This window comes from Leopardus geoffroyi, chromosome A1 (genome assembly GCF_018350155.1).
Source record: "Leopardus geoffroyi isolate Oge1 chromosome A1, O.geoffroyi_Oge1_pat1.0, whole genome shotgun sequence".
Taxonomy (NCBI): Eukaryota; Metazoa; Chordata; class Mammalia; order Carnivora; family Felidae; genus Leopardus; species Leopardus geoffroyi.
This window is the reverse complement of record NC_059326.1, coordinates 168,586,514-168,609,780: the sequence shown is the minus strand read 5'-3', so window position 1 is coordinate 168,609,780 and position 23,267 is coordinate 168,586,514. Positions and strand designations below refer to the sequence as shown.

Here is a 23,267-nt window from a genome sequence, read left to right as displayed (position 1 = left end):
CATATAAGGAAACAGACTCAGAGAGATCAAGGCACTTTCCTAGGATTACACAGTCAGTAATAGGGTTGAAACCCAGGTCAGCAGCCCAACACCAAAGCACTGCTCTTTTCACTGTGTTGTGCCTACTGCACACAACCAGAGAAACAGTCTTTGGCCATTTACCCAAACCCTCCCATTCTGAAAATGGGGAGAGGTTGTTCAAGACAAGCAGTGGGGTTTTGCCCCTTGTCCTGAGATATCCTACCTCCCATTCCTGCCAAAAAGGGAGCGGCTGAAGGTCCCCATGCTTACATCTGAGTTTCAAATCAACAAAATCTGGGTGTGTAAGTAGGAGGAATAGGATCTTCAACAGTTTCATGTTCAACAAAAGACTCCTGATTCCTAAAAGATGCAGTCTTCCAGGGTAAACACAGTGAACTTTCTGGAATTCATAACCAATTACATATGAATTTGGGATTTTTCCATTACATTCTTTGAGCTACTCCCTCTTAACTTCATAACAAGTGATGTCACCCCTGGGGGGCCACCAGGAAGCAGAGGGATTTCATGTGTCTTAAATCTGTATCTAGACTGCAATGGTGTAACTAAGTCACATTACAGTATTTGCAAATATTCAACTCATTGTTTTCTTTGGATCACTGAACCGCAGCATTAAAATAATCCAAATTTCATTTTTTGGTTTATTTCCCAGAATAGAACTCATTATGTCCAGAGCCTTATGGGTCTCTTTAGGAAGACAAGGGCAGATCTCATTCTCCTCACCACAAAGGAAAACAACAATTGAAGATAACCTGTGGCTTGCATCTCTTGTATCTAACTTCCTCCTTTGGTCCAAATTTCTAAGGGTTCCCTAGGGTGAAAAGATAGGGGAGCTTGGATGGAAAGGAGAGAATGACAGTTCAGGATGAGAAAGTTTGTCACTAGTTGACCCTATGCAAGAGGATCCAATGCTTGTGAACTGATCTTCCAAATATTCTATGTTTTTCATATAGGATGAAAATAGAAAATATGTGATATTTATTGACATGTTTCAGCAATTAAATTTAAAACTATGTGTCAAGAGGCTCTTAACTGAAGTTATATATAACTTAGCCCACACTTACATGTCCAATGACATGGATTTATGATGGGATAATGTCATCTCTTGTGTTGCCCACAAGATCCTTAAAGGTGATCCTGCAAGAAGTGGGGACTAAGCCCAAAATGTCAGAATCAAGGTTGGGCATGATTTCACAATAGGACAAGGTACAGAGTTTTAGGGGGTGAGCACACCTGGCCTTGATCTGAATTGGATCTGGCAGATGAGGTTTACAGAAAGAATTTCTGGAGGAGACTAAGGCAAATTAGGCTTGCTAGGCCAAGATCCTAGCCAAGTGTTGGAATACAGCATGGGGTGGCCACAGAGAACAGATTCCACTCCCCTGGAAAAGAGAATGAAATAACTAGGTGGGGCTTGGGTTAGGGTTCTCGTACAGTAGGACAGAATACATTCAGAAACCAAAGCAAAAGCCAAGGTATAAATTATATAAGCACACTATCAGGTGACATCTGTAGCTGGGTAAGTCCAGGAAGGGGACATTTAATAGGTTCATGAAGTTGATTCATGGATGGTGAACAACAAGGCTGCCTCGTTCCACAACTTTCATGGGGCATGTGAAGGGCCTCGCTTGGCTAACTATCCAGTGGCCAGGACTGAAAGACAGTACAAATGGTATCTACTGGAGTGTTCCATGCAGTGGCCGAGTGTCAAATATTTACTCTGCACGTTTATGGTGTTTAGAACTGTTAGCATGGTATACAGATAGAACAGAAGATACTGACCACAAATTTCTATTTATTTGTGCATATCTTAGACTGATTTAGAAATAATTCTAAAATATCTTGCTCTAAGTTGAACAGAGCATATTGCTGAATGTGAAGAGCCAGAGAAACAATTCAGTTGAAGCAAAATTTACTGGTTAGAAGTAAGGACCAAAGATTTTTTGAACCACAGATTTTTGAATATCAAAGTGCTTTGACTCTGATAGTTAGATTTATTTGTACAAGTTGCTCACATGAATCTTTTAACAAGGGAGAAATTTTTAACAAGGGAGATGAACAAGAGCTAAGCTGTGAAGCTAAGGAGGCTGAAATTTGAACCCACAACATTTCCTTGTCAGAGACCACAACATCTGGCTAGTGGAGCACATTTATATCCCTCCATTGCTGTGTCTTCAGGGTATGCCTGTCCATAACTCCACTCTACATTTTTTTATGTTTTATTTTTTTATGTGAGTCCAAACTCACCCCCACTCAGACTAGAATATGATAAATGACAACCTGAAGAATTGTAAAGATATGCCCCAAAAATAATTCTCACTCAGATTTTTTTCTGGCATCTTGTTTGGTCCAGTGTCTGAAGCTGTGATTGATGAAAGCTGGGCGCAATGGCACAAAGCTGGAGTCGTGATCACTCAATGTTCCTTCACCTGAGAAAATAAATCAAGAGGAATAGCACCATGTAGCAGGGAAGTGAGGTATCCTAGAGCTATTTCTGTGGCAGGCGGGGGGAACAAGTCATAGTCTCCCACAGAGCTTGAGTCTCTCAACTTCATTTCCATAATCAGGTTAGCTACTTTTCAAAGATGCACTATGACACTCATATGGAGGGAAAGCTCATGTTTCTTGGCTCAGCCTAATATGCTGACAGTGAAAAGGTGAGGAAGGCACTTCCCCTCTTTTTTTCCCTTAGTGAATTGAAAGGCACTTTGAAAATATATTTAGTGTCTCTGAACATTTCTGGGCTCACTGCTGGTAGCATTTACAGAAGCCACCTGGTGATACAGAAGCCTCACTCTCAAAAGCGAGCTTGAGATGAGTGAAAATAATGATCTAAATATTCTCTCCTAACTTGGGTGAGAAGGGAGCTGAGATGACAGGGGATCCCAGTTACCTAGCACTCCTTCTGATGCCTTCCTCTCCCTCTGTACCCTTCCAATCTATCACCTAGCCCTACCGAGGTTTCCTTCTAAATATCTCTTGAACCCATCTGTTATTTCCATCTCCACCACTAATACCTGGTCTTCAGTTCTTATCGGGGGACACACACACACATACACACACACTGCACTAATCTATGGTCTCCTTCCTCCAGTTTTGTGCTCTCACAGTCCATTCCCCACACGGTAACCAGAGGTGTTTTTACAACATCAATCACTTATGCCACTCTCCTGAATCAAACTCTTTTATTGGCTTCCTTTCACACTCCAAATAAAATCCAAATTCCTCTAACCACAGTTTTAGGCCCTCAGTTATTTGACTTCTGCATCTTTCTCCATTTTCATTTCCTACAACTTTCTCATCATTCATAGTGCTCCAAACACACTGACCTTCATCCAGTTCCTCCTACCTTGCGCTTTCTTCTTACTCTTTCTAGAATGTGCTTCCTCCTGATCTTGGTTCTTCGGTACCACTTGGATAATCAGATTAAACATGGATGCTATACAGAGTTATTTCTGACAACTAATAGATTTTCACTCCCTGCCAAATCTATAATGTTTTGTAGGTTACGGAATCATTTACCCATTTATTGTTAACCTCCAACAGACTATAGGATCCATGAGAACAGGTATCTCACCCTTGCACCTAGTAGTAACTGGCAGGTGGTTATGCACTCAATAAGTATTTATTAAGTGGAATGGACTGAATAAATGAAGGAATGACATTCTGGCTGTAACCCCTAACTCCCAGTTGCTGAGTCATTGTTCCAGCTAACTGGCTGGCCTGCTGCCCAATATTATATTATCTTGCTTTCCTCTGGTTTATAGGCACCCCAAGAGACACTTTGATATATCAGTCACCTTTTGACCAATTGTGCTTTGACTGATTCTGCTTGTCTCAGTGAGCTATGCCTATGTACGGGCTCTGACAATGAATACCAATGACCCTAATGTAGTTTCACTAGCTAACAGGGATAAAGGATGGTATGATGGATTAAAGATTGGCACAAATTCACTGACCTTCCTCCCTGGTATATGTTCAGGAATATATGTCTACTCCCCTTGAATCTGGTGTGTTCTGTGACTGCTTTCACTGATAGGATGGGTTGGAAGTGGTGCCGTGCCAGTATGGGGTCCAGGCCTTATGAGACTGGTAGCTCATACTTCCTGACTCTAGGAACACACTCTCTTAGGGTCTTGAGTCACCATGTAAGAAGTTCAATTACCCTGTGGAGAAACCATGCAGACAGCCCTCAAACTATAAAAAAAGGGAGAGGGGCCTGGCTGAGCCCAGACATCAGTCAATACAAATAAGGCAACAGACACATGAATTAATCCTTCTTGGACTTTCCAAATCTAAACAACCACTAGCTGAATACAACTGAGTGACCCTAATCAGGGCTCCATGAGGCAGAAGAGTTGCTTACCTGAACACTGTCCAAATTCCTAGACTACAGATTTTGAGCTTAATGAAATGACTATTGTTACAAGGCATCATAGGTTTTTTTTGGTTTATTTATTTATTTTGAGAAAGAGAGAGAGAGTATGTGTATGTGAGCAGGGGAGGGGCAGAGAGAGAGGGAGAGAGAGAAATCCCAAGCAGGCTCCGCACCGTCAGCCCAGAGCCTAATGCCAGGCTTGATCTCACAAACCATGAGTTCATGACCTGAGACGAAATCAAGAGTAGGACTCTCAACTGACTGAGCCACCCAGGCACCCCTATTGTAAGGCATCATGTTTTAGGTGGTTTGTTAAGTGACAGGATGGGTGACAGGACAAGCAAGTACACTGAGTTTTATCCTTCAAAGAAGGCATGATCCTCTACTCCTTTGAAAAAGATACTTGTTATCAGTCAGTAATATGGAACAAATTAATCATAATCAATATTTGGGAGGGAGTGTGATGTGTGATGACTTCTCAGGTTCAGAAGAAGATTCCTGTGTGTTTTCTAGGATACAAATCTAAACCACAGCAATATCAAGACTATCTTATCAGGACAACTGATAAATGAAAAAAAACTGTCATAATATTCAATTTAATTCTAACTCAATTTTCCTCCAGGCCTATCTGACGAGTCTACCCAAATAGGATGTGATATAGTAATTATAGGTGCACTTTAGCATATTCTGACACAGGATTTGATTGCAATTTCTAGATTGAGGATATACAGCACTCTCAGAAATGAATCTAAAAACCTTCCAGCACTCTCTACCAACTATCTACTAACCCCATTAACAGCAGATAAGAGAGTATATCCAACAATTTTTCTTGCAGATTCCAGACTTTCTTAAGATTGTCTGAATCTGATATGCACTAGATTACAGTTTCTGTCTGTTTTAATCACTGATGTATCTCCAGCATGTAAAACAGGGACTGAGACATTGTAGGAGTTCAATAAATACTATTAATAAAATAAATCATTGAATTAGAAAAAAAATCAAAGAGGCAATTCTGAGCTGAGGTGGTCACTCCATAAAAGTATCAGATTGGGGCACCTGGGTAGTTCAGTTGGTTAAGCATCCAACTCTGTTTTGGTTCAGGTCATGATTTCATGGTTCATGAGTTCAAGCTCCACATGGGGCTCTGTGCTGACAGTGTGGAGCCTGCTTCGAATTGTCTCTCTCCGCTTCTCTCTCTCTCTCTCTCAAAATAAATAAATAAACTTAAAAAAAATTTTAATAATAAAAAATAAATAAAAGTATCAGATCACCAGCATTTCTTTAGGACCTCAAGCATGCCCAAGTGCTATTCAGAAGATTATGACACCAAAATATTTCATTATAAAAGCTTTACAGTATATTTTATAATATTTAAGAGAGAAAAAAGAGGAATGAAGAATAACGTAACTGAAATTCATGTACTACTCCCACCCAGCTTTAGAGACAATTATATTATCAAAATTGTTCCAATTCACCTAGGGTGGCCCTTTGTAGGTGCCTTCTCCACCCTGCCCTGCAATATTACCACTATACTTAATTTGGTGTTCATCAATCTCTTTATACATGTATGTATGTACACAGAATCTAAAGCAGGCTCCAGGCTCTGAGCCATCAGCACAGAGCCTGATGCAGGGCTCAAACTTATGAACCACAAGATCATGACGTGAGCCAAAGTCATACGCTTAACTGACTGAGCCACCCAGGCACCCCTCTTTTTACATATTTTATACAAAGGCACACACACATATGTAATATATATACATATGTGTGTGTGTGTATATATATATATATATATATATATGTAATATATATACATATATATTACATATATATAATCTCTCATATATATAATCTCTTTATAATAATGGTATTATGTAGATAAGCATCTTTAAGTGCTAATAGATAGTATTGTTCCATGTCTTAAATTGTGTTACCTAACTATATGAATCCTTCTGCAATTTGTGTAAGTCTATGTTTAAGAGTTCATCCTTCTAGAAGTTCTGCACATTTACATAGCACAGATACAGACAGACATACCATATATGCTACTTTGTGACCTTGTTTTTTTTCTTTATGGTCTTTCATTCTAAAATAATTCACAAAACAAAAATATAACAAACTGAGGTGGACATACCCCAAGAGGTAAAAAACACTGCACATATACTAGAAGTGTCCTTTTTTCAGTGCATTCACTTCCTTCACTCTCCCTCTTATCCTCCTCCCATAGGCAGAATTTGGTCTTTATATTTATATCTCCCTCCCCCAAATATCTAATACAAGTTTTTATTTTTAAAAACTTTATCTATCGGGGCGCCTGGGTGGCGCAGTCGGTTAAGCGTCCGACTTCAGCCAGGTCACGATCTCGCGGTCCGTGAGTTCGAGCCCCGCGTTGGGCTCTGGGCTGATGGCTCAGAGCCTGGAGCCTGTTTCCGATTCTGTGTCTCCCTCTCTCTGCCCCTCCCCCGTTCATGCTCTGTCTCTCTCTCTGTCCCAAAAATAAATAAAACGTTGAAAAAAAAAAAAACACTTTATCTATCATCCTCTTCTAGAAAGAAAAAGAGAAATACTGACTTTTTGAGGGTCTGGACTTCATGTAGGTATGTGAGTTCCAGCTCCCCACGTGGAAAGGGTCCTATGCCTAGTCTTAGATCCCCACACAGCCTCTCCTCTCTTGATTTTTCAAGACTTGAGATGCCCCAGGGCGGTCTGTGGACATCACTACCCAGGGGCTTCTCTCTGTCCATTTTTGACACTTGTAGATTTCTACTGTTTTATTGTGAGCTCATGTATACAGTTTAAAGATGTATATTTGACCTTATGCAGCATTTCAAGGTGCTTATAGCAGGAGAGTTTTTCAGAACATCTCATCTGCCAAATTTCTGGAAGTAAAAGTTATGAAAGTAATTCCTCAATATTCTAAATATATTGTAGGCAGCACAAGCATACAGTCATTTCCCATAAGACTGTCACAATTTAAATAGCTGACAAATATTTACAAAACACGTGCTAGATTTTTTAAGTTTATTTATTTATTTTGAGAGAGAGAGAGAGAGAGAGAGAGAGAGAGAGAGAGAGAGAGAATGAGAGTGTGCATGCACATGAGTGAGCAGGGGAGGGGTAGAGAGAGGGAGGGAGAGAGAGAATCCCAAGCAGATTCTGTACTGTCAGTGTGGAGCCCAAAGTGGGGCTCAATCCCATGAACTATGAGATCAAATTGGACACTTAACTGACTTAGCCACCCAGGTTCCCCACTTACTAGATTTTTTAAAGACATGTATCAATTTCATTTAAATAACTCACTTTGTTTCAATGTGAATATCTTATATGATCATTTTTGTTTACATAAACATATTTTTAATTTTTTTAAATAGAGAATAACCACACATGCCTAATAGGTTAAAAAAACTAACCAATTTTTCCTTCATTAGTATAAAAACAAAGGGAAATATTTCAGAGGCAATAAGTAGTTAAAAAGCAAAAGAAGAGAACAATCTCCAAAGTGGTTAGGCCAGGCTTAGTGAGAGGGAACATTCGTGAATTGGGTCGACTAACACAGATAGAAGGAGGGGTCCGATGTCTGGGGGGGGGGGGGTTAGTGACGACAACATAAGCAAGTGTAACTCTTAGTCAATGCTAATGGAAAAAAGAACTCTGCAATACCTGGGAAGTCTTGTTCTGGAACTGCATATAGCACATCAAGTAGACTATTATTCTATCTGAAGTTATGATTATGATTGCTTTTTATTGGTTGTATAAGGTGGTTTTTATTTTGCTTTGATACTCTTTCTGTATTTAAAAATTCTTCCTGAGTTAGTAAATATCCTAGCTATCTTCCATTTGTCCCTTTGTCATTATCTAGCCTTCTCTGCCCTGTTCTGGAGGGTCCCTGGAGGCTGATGCATGGTCGCAATGATCTCTTTTGGACCCTTGACTTTCGGTTGAGTTTAACCAATGAGAGGCACCAGGACGGGGCTAGAGGGTAGAAAGAGAATGAGTCAGATTACTTGCTCCTCAGCACGTTCCCTGACAGGTAGTCATGGATTATCTGTCTCCTTCTAACCAAAGCCACATATTTCTATACAGTTACTATCTCCTTATAACGGTGACTCTTCCCCCACCTGCTCCATCAGACATCAGGTGGTCCCAGTATCATTACTACTAGCCCCATGAGCCATTAACACTGCCTATAACTTTATTAACCTCTCCTCAAATTATCCAACTTGATTTTATCATCTAATTTATGAAGGAACTTTGCATGATATCCAGGGATAATTTTGGTGTGACGTGAGACTGAAGAGATAGGTAGGGAAACTAATATGATCAGATTTTTCTTTTTGAAAGATTTCTCTGGGAGAAGGCTGGGAAGATGGTGCAGTAGTAGGGCCCTAAACTTACCTCATACTACAGATATAACTAGATAACACTCACATCACCATAAATAACCCCAAAAATGACCCAAAGATTGGCAGAACCAACTCTACAACTAAAAAAAGGAGAGAGGAGGCCACATTAAAGAATGTAGTAAAAGGCAGAGATGTGGCTTGAGAGCTAAACAGACTATCTGTGGTCAGGAGGGAGTTGGTGGCGCAGAGAAGGGTGAGAAAATTTTAACTCTTCATTTCCCCATTTTATCATTCAGTCTTTTTGCGGTAGCATTGTTTAGATATAATATGCCATAGAGTATTTTTGGGGAAAGACACTATAATTTTTAAAGAGGAAAAAGCATTTTTTTCCTTAACCTTTTTGAGGTAAATGAGTGTTAAAGGAATAAAATGACTATCACACCAGCAAGCCCACAAAGAGAAGACAGATTCCCATAACACTTTATTTTGAAAGTGAGAGAGACCGAATTTCATGAGTTCTTAAAACCAGTGGGACCTAGACACTGGAATTTTAAAAATCAATGGCCCAACTCTTGGAGAGCCCAGAGGATGTTAGGAAGCTGATAAACAAACCAGATGGGTGGTTCTTTAAAATTTTTTCATGCACATTACAATATGATGAGGCACATATTCATTCCTTCATTCATTCCTTCATTCCGCAAATGCTTATGATTAATATTTATGATCATCCACTATATGGCAGGCAGAGCTCTAGATAGTGGAGATATAAGCAAGAGTAGAGAAAACCCTGCCCTCGTGGAAGTATCATTCTAGTGTGAGAATGTAGCATTGAACTTGAGCTTTTAACACATCTTGAAAGGTGTTTGTAAAATAAACCTCCAGATGTGAGTTATGAGCTCCTACCAGTGTATGTTAACTCTTGACCTCATGGACTTGGTTTTGAATCCCCAGCTCTGTAAGCCCTTCCTTCCACTCTTTTCTCAATGTACTTGAACCTTAGCTTTCCACCATGGAATTATCACTCTGGATGTCACCATTTTGAGGTAGCTTTAGTAGAGCAATCTGCTGTAGCTCTTGACTGACAGCACCTATCTCTGACATCTCAGATGGATGCACCCTAGATCTTCAGAGGGCAGGCTGGGGGTGAGCTGGTAGTGCTGAAGCAAGTATTCAGAAAGAATGAGTCCTACACAGCAGCAACAGTTAACAGCACATTGTGAGGATCTAAAAAATATTCATTTTATTAGTGTTATCAGATACTTCCAACAAAATAAAGACATTAAATTGTTAATTGAGGGGTTGGATCAGCTGCAAAGGATGAGGGGACCCTGGCCAACTAGGGTCAGTGGAGAGGAAGGAGTAAGCTGGGAACACACAGAGGTTGTGCTTGCTTGCCCGACAACCAAGAATGGTCTCCCAGCTCTACAACTTATTGAAGTTACCTCTCTAAAATTTCTCATACATAAAACAGACATGATAATGTCACCTAACTTATAGTGTTGTTGTGAAGATTAGCATAAATACATATAAAGCACTTAGAATAGCACCCTGGCATACAGTAAAAACTCAATAAACATTAGCTATAATTATTTTTTAAGTCATAGGCTGTGTTGAAGAGGGAGTGTGCTACAGTTGTAGTTTGGTCAGAAGTACAAGCATCACCAAGTGATGGCAGATGACTCTCCATATTGTTACTGCCTCCTACTGGAATGGATTCCAAATGGGGTGGAACTGCATGTAAGGACAATTGTTTGAAGTAACTCATGGGAGAGAAGAAAAACAAACAAGGAAATGAGTTACTGACTGAAAAAGATAATTTGATACCTTTCCCAATAATTAATCCTAAAATTGTTATGATGCCATAGTTTAATATTTCTCTGGCTAATTCTCCATGTGGTATTAATAATTGTCTTCCAACTTGTCTTAAATTATCCTTGGAAGCTATATTGCTTCTAGAAACTGCACTATGCATTACAACCATCTGGAGTAATTATAAAACACACTGATGCCTAGGAGTTTGTTCAGTTATTTTCTCATAGGATCTGGACATCTGCATTTTTTTTTTAAATGGCTCAGACGATTTCAGTGTGCAGCTAGAGCTAAGAACTTCTATCTTAGAAGATAGTTCCAGAATCAAACCAGTGGTTATCAAAAACTTTTTTCTCACAACTGCTAGCTCTGAGCACTTCAGCATGATGAATAATTACTGGGACTGGCCCTTTTTCTAACACTCTACTAATTTCTAATTTCCCTTTTTTCCACTAAACAAAAGGAGAAAGGAAAAAGAAAAACTTCATTCAACCAAAGTTTGTATCTTCAATCAACCAATATTTATTGGGCATTTGCTATAGAACAAGCATTTGTTGGGTTCTAAGGATCTAGTGATGAATAGTGTAGATTTCACAGACTGGTAAAGGACTGTGTGGTCTAGTACATTGCTTAGCCAATAGCCTCACATCTTACATATGTGAAGTTCAAAGTGCAACCCTTATCTGGTTAAAATTAATCTGGGAATTCTTTATATAGATTTATATATAAAAAAAAGATTTTTTTAATCCTTATTTATTTTTGAGAGAGAGAGAGTGAGCAGGAGAGGGGAAGAGATGGTGACACAGAATCCACAACAGGCTCCAGGCTCTGAGCCCTCAGCACAGAGCCCGACGCAGGGCTTGAACTCACAGACCATGAGATCCTGACCTGAGCTGAAGTCAGATGCTTAACTGACTGAGCCACCCAGGCACCCCTATAAATCTTTTTTCTTTAATTTTTTATTGTGGTAAAATACACATATCATAAAATGCTACCATCATAACCATTTTTAAGGGCACGATTCAGTAGTATTAAGTATTATAATATTAATAGTGTCATATTGCCATGTACCCATCACCACCATCCATATCCAACTCTTTTAATCTTGCAAAATTGAAACTCAATCCCCATTAAACAAGAACTTCCTAACTTTCATCCCTCTAGCTGCTGATAACCACCATTCTACTTTCTGTCTCTGTGATTACGACTATCTGATACCTCATATAAGTGGGTTCATATGGTATTTGTCTTTTTGTGACTGCCTTATTTCACTTAGCATGTCTTCAAGTTCCATTCACATTATAGCACATCAGAATCTTCTTCCTTTTTAAGGTTGAATAATATTCCATTATATGTGTATTCCACATTTTGCTTCTCTACTCATCTGTCAATGAACACGTGGGTTTCTTCCAGGTCTTAGCTATTGTGAATAATGTTTCTAGGAACACGGATATACAAACGTCTCTTTGAGATCCTACTTACAATTATTTTTTGTATACACCCAGATGTGGGATTGCTGGATTATATGGCAATTCTATTTTTAATTTCTAGAGGAACCACTTTACTGCTTTCCACAGTGGTTGCATTGTTTTACATTCCAACCAACAGTGTGCAAGTGTTCCAATTTCTCCGCATTCTCACCAACACTGTTATTTTAAGGTTTTGTTTTGTTTTGTTTGTTATAGTAGCCATCCCAGTAACAGATGTGAAGTGGTATCTCAGTGTAGTCTTGATTTGCATTTCCCTGATGATTAGTGATATTAAGGATCTTTTCATGGGCTTCTTGCCCACTCCTATATCTTTTGTGGAGAAATGTCTATTCAAGGCCTTTTTAAAATCTGATTGTTTGTTGTTCGTTGCTGTTGTTGAGCTTTAGGAGTTCTCCATATATTCTCAATATTGATCCCTTATCAGATGCATGATGTGCAAATATTTTGTTTCATTCATCAGGTTGCTTTCCACTCTGTTGATCGTGTCCAATGATGTACAGGTTTTTAATTTTGATGAAGTGCAACCTATTTTTTCTTTTGTGGCCTATACCTTTGGTGTCATATCCAAGACCTCATTGCCAAATCCAGTGTCGTGAAGATTTTTCCCCATGGTTTTTTTTCCTAAGAGTTTTATAGTTTTAGCTTTTACATTTAGGCTTTTGGTTCATTTAAAATTAATTTTTGTATATGCTGTAAGGCAAGGGTCCAACTTCATTGTTTTGCATGTGGATATCCAGTTTTCCCAGCACCATTTGTTGAAAAGACTACTGAATAAATAGTCTTGCCATTCCTGTCAAAAATAATTGGATTATATTTGCAAAATTTTATTTCTGAGCTTTATATTCTATTCCATTGGTCTATAGGTCTGTCTTTATGCCTGTTCTTCAGATGAAATTTTAATAAGGGAAAGATAACAATACTTTCTGTAAAAAATCAAAGGAGGCATCAGAGCTATAGAAATATGGGCCAATATTTTATTTTTAGCCTGGCAACACTCAAGCCAGATATACCTATTATAACCCAGCTTCTAGCCACCTCCAGCCAACCTTGTGTTGGTTTCTTTAGAAGGAACAGAAGCAACAGAAATAGCAGCATATAACCTTTAATGCTCTCTTCTCATTGTCCCTCTTCCTGCATGCTTATGTGGTCCCTTCTTTGCTCTGTCTTCCCCCAATTCCAACAGACAGGCTGAGATGAAGGACGGACTTTTATTTCCAGGTTTTGAACTTACTTTATGTGAAGTAAATTAACAAACCTGGTTGTCAGTCATTTATACTTCAGTGTAAAATACAGAATGCTGATACTCTGGGATACTTAGAGACCAATGAAATGTAGAAACATCTTAGCTGACATGTACTTCATTGTAGAGTCAGAACTATAAAACCTAGATATCCATTCAGTGTTTTCTTCACCCTATTGCCTCTTCATGGTGGAGACAAGAGTGGGTGTTTTTGTAGAAGTGGGGTCAAGGATCCTCAATGATTTAGGCTGAGTTCTGAATACTAACAGTGTGGGTACAAACAAGGAAGACAGGGATGAAAAGCATTGCCTGCTTTTGTACTGTGCTGAGATCTAGCTCTTGATCAAATTTGACTAAGAGATATTTTAGTCAAATTTTGGATATTTTGAAATACTGAACTCGCCTCAAAAAAAGCTGATGTGTGTGCCCCTTCCTAGTGAAGTTTTGCAAGATACTCTAAGCTCTTCAAAGCACATATACAGACCACATATCTGAATATCCACAGTGAGGATAATGTTATTCTTGTCCTGGGGTTGAAAAGAGGATTTCTCGCTCATGATATCACATTCAGCTTGTTACAAAAAAAGAGAGGTGAAATTGTCTCACAGCTGGCAAAGCTCTTTCCTAATCTATAAAAATTCTTCTATGCATTATGGCTTCTAGCTATTCCCTTAATCTCTGTAGCCTTGATTTTCTGATTTCTTCATTTTTACAAGGAAGTCTTATTATACAAAGGACATCACCCATGATGGGAGTTTAAAATATTGCTACGCAAGAAAGGAGTCTTTGGTGTGTTTGATATGTAAAGCAAGCAAGAAAAAAAAACCCTAAATTTACAAAGTTGATACATTTTCTCCATGATTCCCCAGGGGCTCAGCCAAAGTCAAAAATCAAAATGATCAAATTTAGTCTGGAACACACTGTACTGCTACAGATTACTTGTACTTCCTGCGGTTGGAGCTCTTCTGTTCCTCATTTGCGATTTTCATGGGCTACCAAGCTGATATAAATTTGGGCATTTCTAAAATCCAGATTGGGTGTGAAGATTTCTTATTAAAAATTAAGTTAAAATGGGAAGACAAAACATAATTGAACCAATCTGAGATTATGGTTGGATTGTATTTGTTCAAAAAGTTCGGTTATCAGTCTTAATAGCCATTAGTAATGGTTTGAGGTCAAACTTCATGCATGCCTTTTAAAATCAAGATATTTTAAAGAGGCCTTTTTGATGCTGTGTGTTCAGCCTTGAAATTATTTGCTTGGATGTTGCTGCCACAGGCTCTCAGTGATGTACTTGAAGAGAAGTTTCAACGGACAATCATTTAGAACATTTAGAATACTCAGAGGAAATGAGCATTTGAATGAATCATTGACCCAAACAAGAAAAGCTTCTATGTTATTTAAAATGCTTCAGAAATCCTAAAATAATTAGTAGCAAATCTGAGTACAGTGGAACATCCCTAAATCTTGCTCCAAGAGCAAAGTGATGAATCACTCTTCTGGGGCCCATCTAAAATTAATATTCTTCAAGCCAATCTCTATTGTACTTACTGTAGGGATGTTTTACTTAATCAGAAAAGAATATGAGTAGGCTGGTATTAAAATGTGCACTGTAGCCAGAAAAAAAATCATTATTCGTTACAATTTTCTGTTTTATAAAATACACCATGTTGATAACACTATCTAAACAATTCCACTAAATAATGAAAATTAAAATGTTAATTGTTGATAGTCTCTAATCTGTCCAAAATGGTTTATCTGTTTGACTTATTTTGGCATTTTTTCTTGGAATTAACATGTCCATGCATGCTGAAAATGTTGTATTTCTTGATCTGGATGGTAGGTTCATGAGTGTCTTCACTTTTCTTTTAAAAAATCACTACTTTAAGTATGTTTTGTGTGTGTGCTATACCTCAATAAATTGTTTAATACTTGCTGTAAAAACGTCTACAATAATACACTTGGAAAAAATATTCTCAGTTTATATCAAAGACCAAGGGTTAATTTTCCTAATTATATATAAACCTTCTAAAATAAAAAAAAAAGGAGGGGCACCTGGGTGGCTCAGTGGGTTAAGCGTCTGACTTCGGCCCAGGTCATGACCTTACTGTTTGTGGGTGTGAGCCCTGGGTGGGGCTGTGTACTGATAGTTTGGAGCCTGGAGCCTGCTTTGGACTCTGCATCTCCCTCTCTCTCTCCCCCCCCCCCCCCCCCCCCATTCTCACTCTGTCCTTCTCTCTGTCTCTCAAAATTGAATAAACATTTAAAAAATAAAAAAGTAAAATAAAATAAAATAAAATAAAAAAGGGAAAGATCCAAAACCCAAGGAAAAAGGTTGTGCAAAGGATATGAAGTTAGTGTTCACAGAAAAAAAAAGAAATACAAGTGGATCTTAAACATATAAGATAATGTTAAATCTCATTTAGAACAAGAGAAATGCAAATAAGACTTTATTGAAACAGCACTTTGTGTTTACTAGCTTGTCAAAAGTCAGAAAAGGCTGGGGTGCCTGGGTGGATCAGTTGGTTAAGCATCCAAATTTGGCTCAGGTCATGATCTCACAGTTCGTGAGCTGGAGACCAGCTTCAGGCTCCACACTGACAGTGCAGAGCCTGCGTGGGATTCTCTCTCTCTCTCTCTCTCTCTCTCTCTCTGCCCCTTGCTCATGTGTGACTCTCAGAAAGGAAAGGAGGGAGGGAGGGAGGGAGAGAGTGAGGGAGAGAAAAAAGAGAGAGAGAGAGAGAGAAAGAAAGAAAAGGAAGGAAGAGAAAGGAAGAAAGAAAGAAAGAAAGAAAGAAAGAAAGAAAGAAAGAAAGAAAGGAAGAGAAAGGAAGAAAGAAAGAAAGAAAGAAAAAGAAAGAAAGAAAGAAAGAAAGAAAGAAAGAAAGAAAGAAAGAAAAAGAATTATCCTAAAAATGAAAATTAAAAAAAAACGTTGATCACACTATATGGTAAAATCAAGGAGATCAACAGACATACTTCTCTACTGTAGAGAAATGCAAACTGGTAACATTTTCATAGAGGACAATTTGATGGTATCTGTCACATTTACAAATGGATTTTTTTGCCATAGCAACTCCACTTCTAAATATTTAACCTACAGTTATGTTTAAGCATGTGCAAAGTGACACATATACAAGAATATTAATGGCAGCATTGCTTGCAAGAGCAGAAGATGGAAAGCAACCTAAACATCTCTCAGTAGACTGGAGGTACAGTCACACAATGAAATATTCTCAACCCCAGAAAAGAATGGGAATGTTCTTTGTGAGTTGATATAGAAGGATCTCCAAGAACTACTGTGGGTAAAATAAAAACAAGTTGTGGATAGTGTGTACAGTACAGTATCATTCACCCACGAGAGAGGCAGTATGTATTAATATTTTCATGTATATTCACAATATATGCTTGGAAAGATATACAAGAAAGTCCCACCATTGCTCAGAGAGGGGAACTGGGTGGTTTGGGAACAGAAACTCAAGGAGGACATTCACTATATGGCCTTTTACATCTTCCGAACATTGAACTAAGTGAACGTATTGTTTTGAAAATACATTTTTTATTTTAAACAAGGATACATTTTTTAAAATATGCCCATGAATTTCTTCCTTTAAGTGTTACTAAAATGCCTTAAAGATTGGAATAGATAAGAAGCACTATAGGTGCACAAACTGATCTCATCCTGCTTTAAAGGATCAGTGGGAGATGTAATTAATGTATGGGGCACAATTATGTGAAAATTCCAGAGATTCTGTTTTGTTTTGTACTGTATGCTGATTTTTAGAGACTGTTCAGACTTCTTATGAGGTGTTTCTCATCAGTCAAATTACCAAAAGACTACTAAGTAGGTAAAAATTGTGGTAGGGAATTATGTAGTCTCTTTCAATATTAGTTTCATTAGTCTAAGAAATCCGAGAAATCAGTTAAAGAATGTAGATGCTCTAATTCAATATTCTAACTCAATCCAGTATTATTCTAATTTGAATTCTAATTGAATATTCTAATTCAATCTTATATTTATTAAAATATTGCTTATCTTTCTGAAGAATGCCCTTTACAGAATGCCCTAAATAGAAGCCATAAGACACAAGAAAAGATAGTCTTGGCATTAAGACAACCAGCTTGCTGGGTTAGTGTCATGCCTTATTTTGTGTTCAGCAGGCATCTAACACTCTGAAAATAATCAAAACTGGTTTTGGAAGTTAATTATCAAATGGTGGGGCTATACAGTCAATCTGAGCGACTGTGCCAACATCATTTATTAAATTAGTTAGAAAAAAATCAAAGCACATGTTGCAATGGCCTTGACTGCTCTATGGTGGTAAGATAAATGCTTAGGAAAATTATTTAAATTTTTCACACCATTAGGGTAGAGAGATCACTTTATAGTGATTATATTTGGTTTTCCACATGGAAAAAAACACTAAACAGATAATTATCAGTTGGTGTTCCTGCTGTCGAAGACAAGGCATTTATTGAAGGCCTCTCTGCACCAGGCACTTAAGTTTGGCTGAGTAATTTTTATAGCTACATGAGGTAGGTTTAGTTATCTACCTTTTGAGACAAGGAAGCAAAGACACAGAGATTGTACATTTAGGAGCGATGGACCTAGCATTAAAACCAATCTCTGGCCAACAGGATGGACCAATATTCTTCTACCACAGTACTTTTACGTAAAAACTACTTACTGCCCATATTTCAATTTTGCCAGCTGACCTGTATAGCACTTTCCCCTTCTCTAGCACAAGACTGAGTCTAGAGCTGGGAAACTGCATGTAATCACCATGCCTCTTTAGCCTCTTTTAATCTAAAACATCTCCACAGCCTTTCTCTCTTTTACAACATTGACATTTTTATTTTTAAAAATTTTAAATGTTTATTTATTTTTGAGATGGAGAGACACAGGGTGTGAGCAGGAGAGGGGCAGAGAGAGAGGGAGAAACAGAATCTGAAGCAGGATCCAGGCTCCAAGCTGTCAGCACAGAGCCTGATGCAGGGCTCAAACTCACAAACCGTGAGATCATGACCCGAGCTGATATTGGACTTAATTGGCTGAGCCACCCAGGCACCCCAACAGCACTGGCATATTTAAAGAATACTGTTGCTCTGTATACTTTTCTTTTTACATAGAAAGTTTCTCTTTCTGTGTTTGTCTGATGTTCCCTATTGATTAGATTAAGGTTTTGTACTCTTGGGTGGAGTACTACACAGGACAGCGATGTTGTATTCTTAGAGCATATCATTGGGATGCACACAATGTGCATCTGTCCCTCACTGATGATCTTAATTTGATCATCTGGTCAAGGTGTTGTCCAATTTTCCCACTCTGTAATTACTGGATTTTTTCCTCAGTTGCAACCAATAAGTGGCCTGTGGGGAGATACTTTAAGACTATGCAAATATCCTGCTTTTCACTAAACTTTCCTCCTAAGTTTAACATGCATTGATGATTCTTATATGATTTAGTCTTTACCATTATGGTTGCAAGTGATAATTTCCTAAATCCAACATTCAGTCTATATTTACCAGTAAGGCCCAGTCATTCTACTTGAAGTAAGAGAAGTCATCTATCTACCTACCTATCAATCATCAGTAAGAATTCATAAGTTCACATTTTTTCAATCATTGATGACTTATTTTACTTAATTAGATGTTCAAGTGGTCACAGATTTGGTGGTAGATCCTTGTGACATTTCCCTATCATGTGTTTTAGTATTTCTTTACTTTCTGGAGTAACAAAAGATGTTCTTGTATCATCTTGTACCTACTTGCTCCAATTCCAGAATCAGCTATTTATCTAAGAAGCTCTAGTTGTTTTTATTGACAATAATGTTAGAGACCAAAATCTGGATGCTAGGTATGCTGACTGCTACCGGCATGGCTTTACTTCTTAGCTCCTTCAGTAGACAGAGCTAGGAAATATATGTATGTGTATTCACATATACATACACATACATACAAACAAATAGACATACAGATATATACACATATTTTATGATACCCAGCTTCCAAGATGGCCCCCAACAATCCCTGTCTCTAAGTTTCGTGAGAAGTTTGGTCTGAGTGACCAACAGGACATGGCAGAATTGATGATATGTCACTTCTGAGATCAGGTTATTAAAGACACTGTGGCTTCCATTTTGATTTTCCTCTCTCCCTCTCCCTCTCTTTACTGTCTCTGAGAAAAGTCTGATGCCCTGTAAGCAGCATATGGAGAAGCCCACAGAATGAACAACTGAAGCTTTCTGCCAGCAATCCTATGAGTAGGCCTGGAAGTGGATCCCCTAGCCTTAATCAGCCTTGAAGATGACTGCAGCCTCATGAGAGACAATGAGTCAGAACCACCCAGGTAAGTTATTCCTGCATTCCTAACCCACAGAAACTATAAACAATGATTGTTGTCTTAAGCTGCTAAACTTTAGGATAGTTGTAGGACTATAGATTAATATATGCATACACACATACACACTTTAGAAATCATGAGTATATACTGGTATTTCCAATTCCAATCCCTTCTCACATTCCACAGTTGTGTGTCCCTTCTTCCTCATCAAGAACTCTTGCTTCTGCAATCCCTATCAAAATAACACCAGCATTCTTCACAGAGCTAGAACAAACAATCCTAAAATTTGTATAGAACTACAAAAGACCCTGAATAGCCAAAGCAATCTTGAAAAAGAAAACCAAAGCAGGAGGCATCATAATCCTGGACTTCAAGCTGTATTACAAAGCTGTAATCATAAACACAGTATGGCACTGTCGCAAAAACAGACACTCAAATCAATGGAAGGAATAGAAAACCCAGAAATGGATCCACAAACGTATGGCCAACTGATCTTTGACAAAGCAGGAAAGAATATCCAATGGAATAAAGACAGTCTCTTCAGCAAATGGTGCTGGGAAAACTGGATAGCAACATGCAGAAAAACAAACCTAGACAACTTTATTACACCCTACACAAAAATAAACTCAAAATGGATGAAACACCTAAATGTGAGGCAGGAAGCCATCAAAATCCTCAAGGAGAAAGCAGGCAAAAACCTTTTGAATCTCAGCTGCAGTAACTTCTTACTCAACACGTCCCCAGAGGCAAGGGAAACAAAAGCAAAAATGAACTATTGGGACCTCATCAAAATAAAAAGCTTCCGCACAGCGAAGGAAACAATTAGCAAAACTAAAAGGCCACAGACAGAATGGGAGAAGATACTTGCAAATGACATATCAGATAAAGGATTACTATCCCAAATCTATAAAGAACTTACCAAACTCAATACCCAAAAAACAAATAATCCAGTGAAGAAATGGGCAAAAGACATGAATAGACACTTTTCCAAAGAAGACATCCAGATGGCCAACAGACACATGAAAAGATGCTCAACATCAGTCATCATCAGGGAAATATAAATCAAAATCACAATGAGATACCACCTTACACCTGTCAGAGTGGCTAACATTAGCAACTCGGGAAACAACAGATGTTGGTGAGGATGCAGAGAAAGAGGCACTCTTTTGCACTGTTGGTGGGAATGCAAACTGGTGGAGCCACTCTGGAAAAACAATATGCAGTTTCCTCAAAAAATTAAAAATAGAACTACCCTACAACTCAGCAACTGCATTACTAGGTATTTATCCTTGGGATACAGGCGTGCTGTTTCGAAGGGGCACATGCACCCCCATGTTTATAGCAGCACTATCAACAATAGCCAAAGTATGGAAAGAGCCGAAATGTCCATTGACAGATGAATGGACAAATATATATATACATACACGCGCGCACACACACACACACACACACACACACACACACACACACACACACAAAATGGAGTATTACTCAGCAATCAAAAAGAATGAAATCTTGCCATTTGCAACTATGTGGATGGAACTAGAGGGTATTATGCTAAGCAAAATTAGTCAGAGAAAGACAAATATATGACTTCACTCATATCAGGACTTTAAGATACAAAACAGATGAACATAAGGGAAGGGACGCAAAAATAATATAAAAACAGGGAGGGGCACAAAACATAAGAGACTCTTAGATATAGGGAACAAATAGAGGGTTGCTGGAGGGATCGTGGGAGGGGGGATGGGCTAAATGGGTAAGGGGCATTAAGGAATCTACTCCTGAAACCATTGTTGCACTATATGCTAACTAACTTGGATGTAAATTAAAAAATTAAAAATTAAAAAATTAAAAAAAGAACTCTTGCTTCCAACATCAACATATTTCCTCATTAGCTTAATCCCATTAGGCATCCAAAGTCCTCTCAGAACTTTTTGCCATACCATGACATAAATACACCTACTTAAAAGTGATCATAGGGGTGCCTGGCTGGCTCTGTCAGAAGAACATGTGACTCCTGATTTTGCAGTTGTGAGTTGAGCCCCACGTTGGGTGTAAACATTCATTACTTAAAAATAAAAAGTCTTAAAAAAAGAAGTGATCATGGCCTGTTTGCAATTCTTCCCCTTTTCCAGCCTTTCCCTACTCCAAACTGAGGGTATACAGGGAAATTCCATGTGCATAAGTTATTTGTATCACTTCTTTTTTGATTTCTTTGTTTTCTCTTCCTGAGTATGGTTCTGGTATTTATTTGAGGTAAAATCAGAATAAGTTCTTTCAGTTTTAAGGTTTTGTCCCTGTTCTCATACTTACTGATTTAGTTTTACTTTTGAATATATAAGATATTAACATGCCTTGGAAAGCCAAAACTATATAAAAAGTTACACTCAGAGAAGTATTACTCTCACATGTATCCTTTCCACACTATGCCCTCACACCCACACCTTATGGGTCACCATTAAAAAAAATTGGTTTCTTGTTTGTCATTTCTGATCTTTTTTACTTTGTAATAACAAGATGCAAGTATGATTTTTTATTGTCTTTTCTTTTGCACATACCTATATAATTTCATAGAGATTGTTCTCATTCTTTTTACAGTTGTATAGTGCCCCCATTTTATGTACCATAGTTTATGTTGGAATATTTAGGCAGTTTCCAATATTGTGTAATTATAAATAATGCTGAAGTAAATAACCTATGCATACATATTTTTATTTATTTATTTTTATTTTTTAATTTAAATATAATTTATTGTCAAGTTAGCTAACATATAGGGTATATAGTGTGTGTGCTTTTGGCTTCAGGAGTAGATTCTCATGATTCATTGCTTACATACAACACCCAGTGCTTATCCCAACAAGTGCCCTCCTCAATGCCCATCACCCATTTTCCCCTCTCTCCCACCACCCCACCCCCATCAATCCTCAGCTTGTTCTCTGTATTTAAGAGTCTCTTATGGTTTGCCTCCCTCTCTGAAACTATTTTTTTCTCCTTCCCTTCCCTCATAGTCTTCTGTTAAGTTTCTCAAATTCCACATGAGTGAAAACATAGTCTTTTCTGACTGACTTATATCACTTAGCATAATACTCTCCAGTTCCATCTACATTTTTGCAAATGACAAGATTTCATTTCTCATTGCAAAGTACTATTTCATTGTATATATAAACCACATCTTCTTTATCCATTCATCAGTTGATGGACATTTGGGCTTTTCCCATAATTTGGCTATTGTTGAAAGTGCTGCTATAAACATTGGGGTACATGTGCCCCTGTGAATCAGCACTTCTGTATCCTTTGGATAAATTCCTACTAGTGCTATTCCTCAGTCGTAGAGCAATTCTATTTTTAATTTTTTGAGGAATCTCCACACTGTTTTCCAGAGTGCCTGCACCAGTTTGCATTCCCACCAACAGTGCTAGAGGGTTCCTGTTTCTCCACATCCTCACCAACATCTGTTGTTTCCTGAGTTGTTAATGTTGTAGTGACACCTGTCACTCCGACAGGTGTGAGGTGGTATCTCAATGTGGTTTTGATTTGTATTTCCCTGATGATGACTGATGTTGAGAATATTTTTATGTGTCTGTTGGCTATCTGGATGTTTTCTTTGGAAAAGTGTCTTTTC

The 23,267-nt window shown here is 38.2% G+C and overlaps 1 long non-coding RNA gene across 1 annotated transcript in view; it reads right to left on the bottom strand.

Annotated features, from left to right (window-relative positions):
* Positions 1–1,934: 1,934 nt before the first annotated feature.
* Positions 1,935–23,267, bottom strand: part of LOC123609422 — a 68,003-nt gene continuing 46,670 nt past the window's right edge. Inside the window, exon 2 of the long non-coding RNA XR_006717777.1 lies at positions 1,935–2,468. This is a non-coding gene — a long non-coding RNA (uncharacterized LOC123609422). The remainder of the gene's footprint in view (positions 2,469–23,267) is intronic.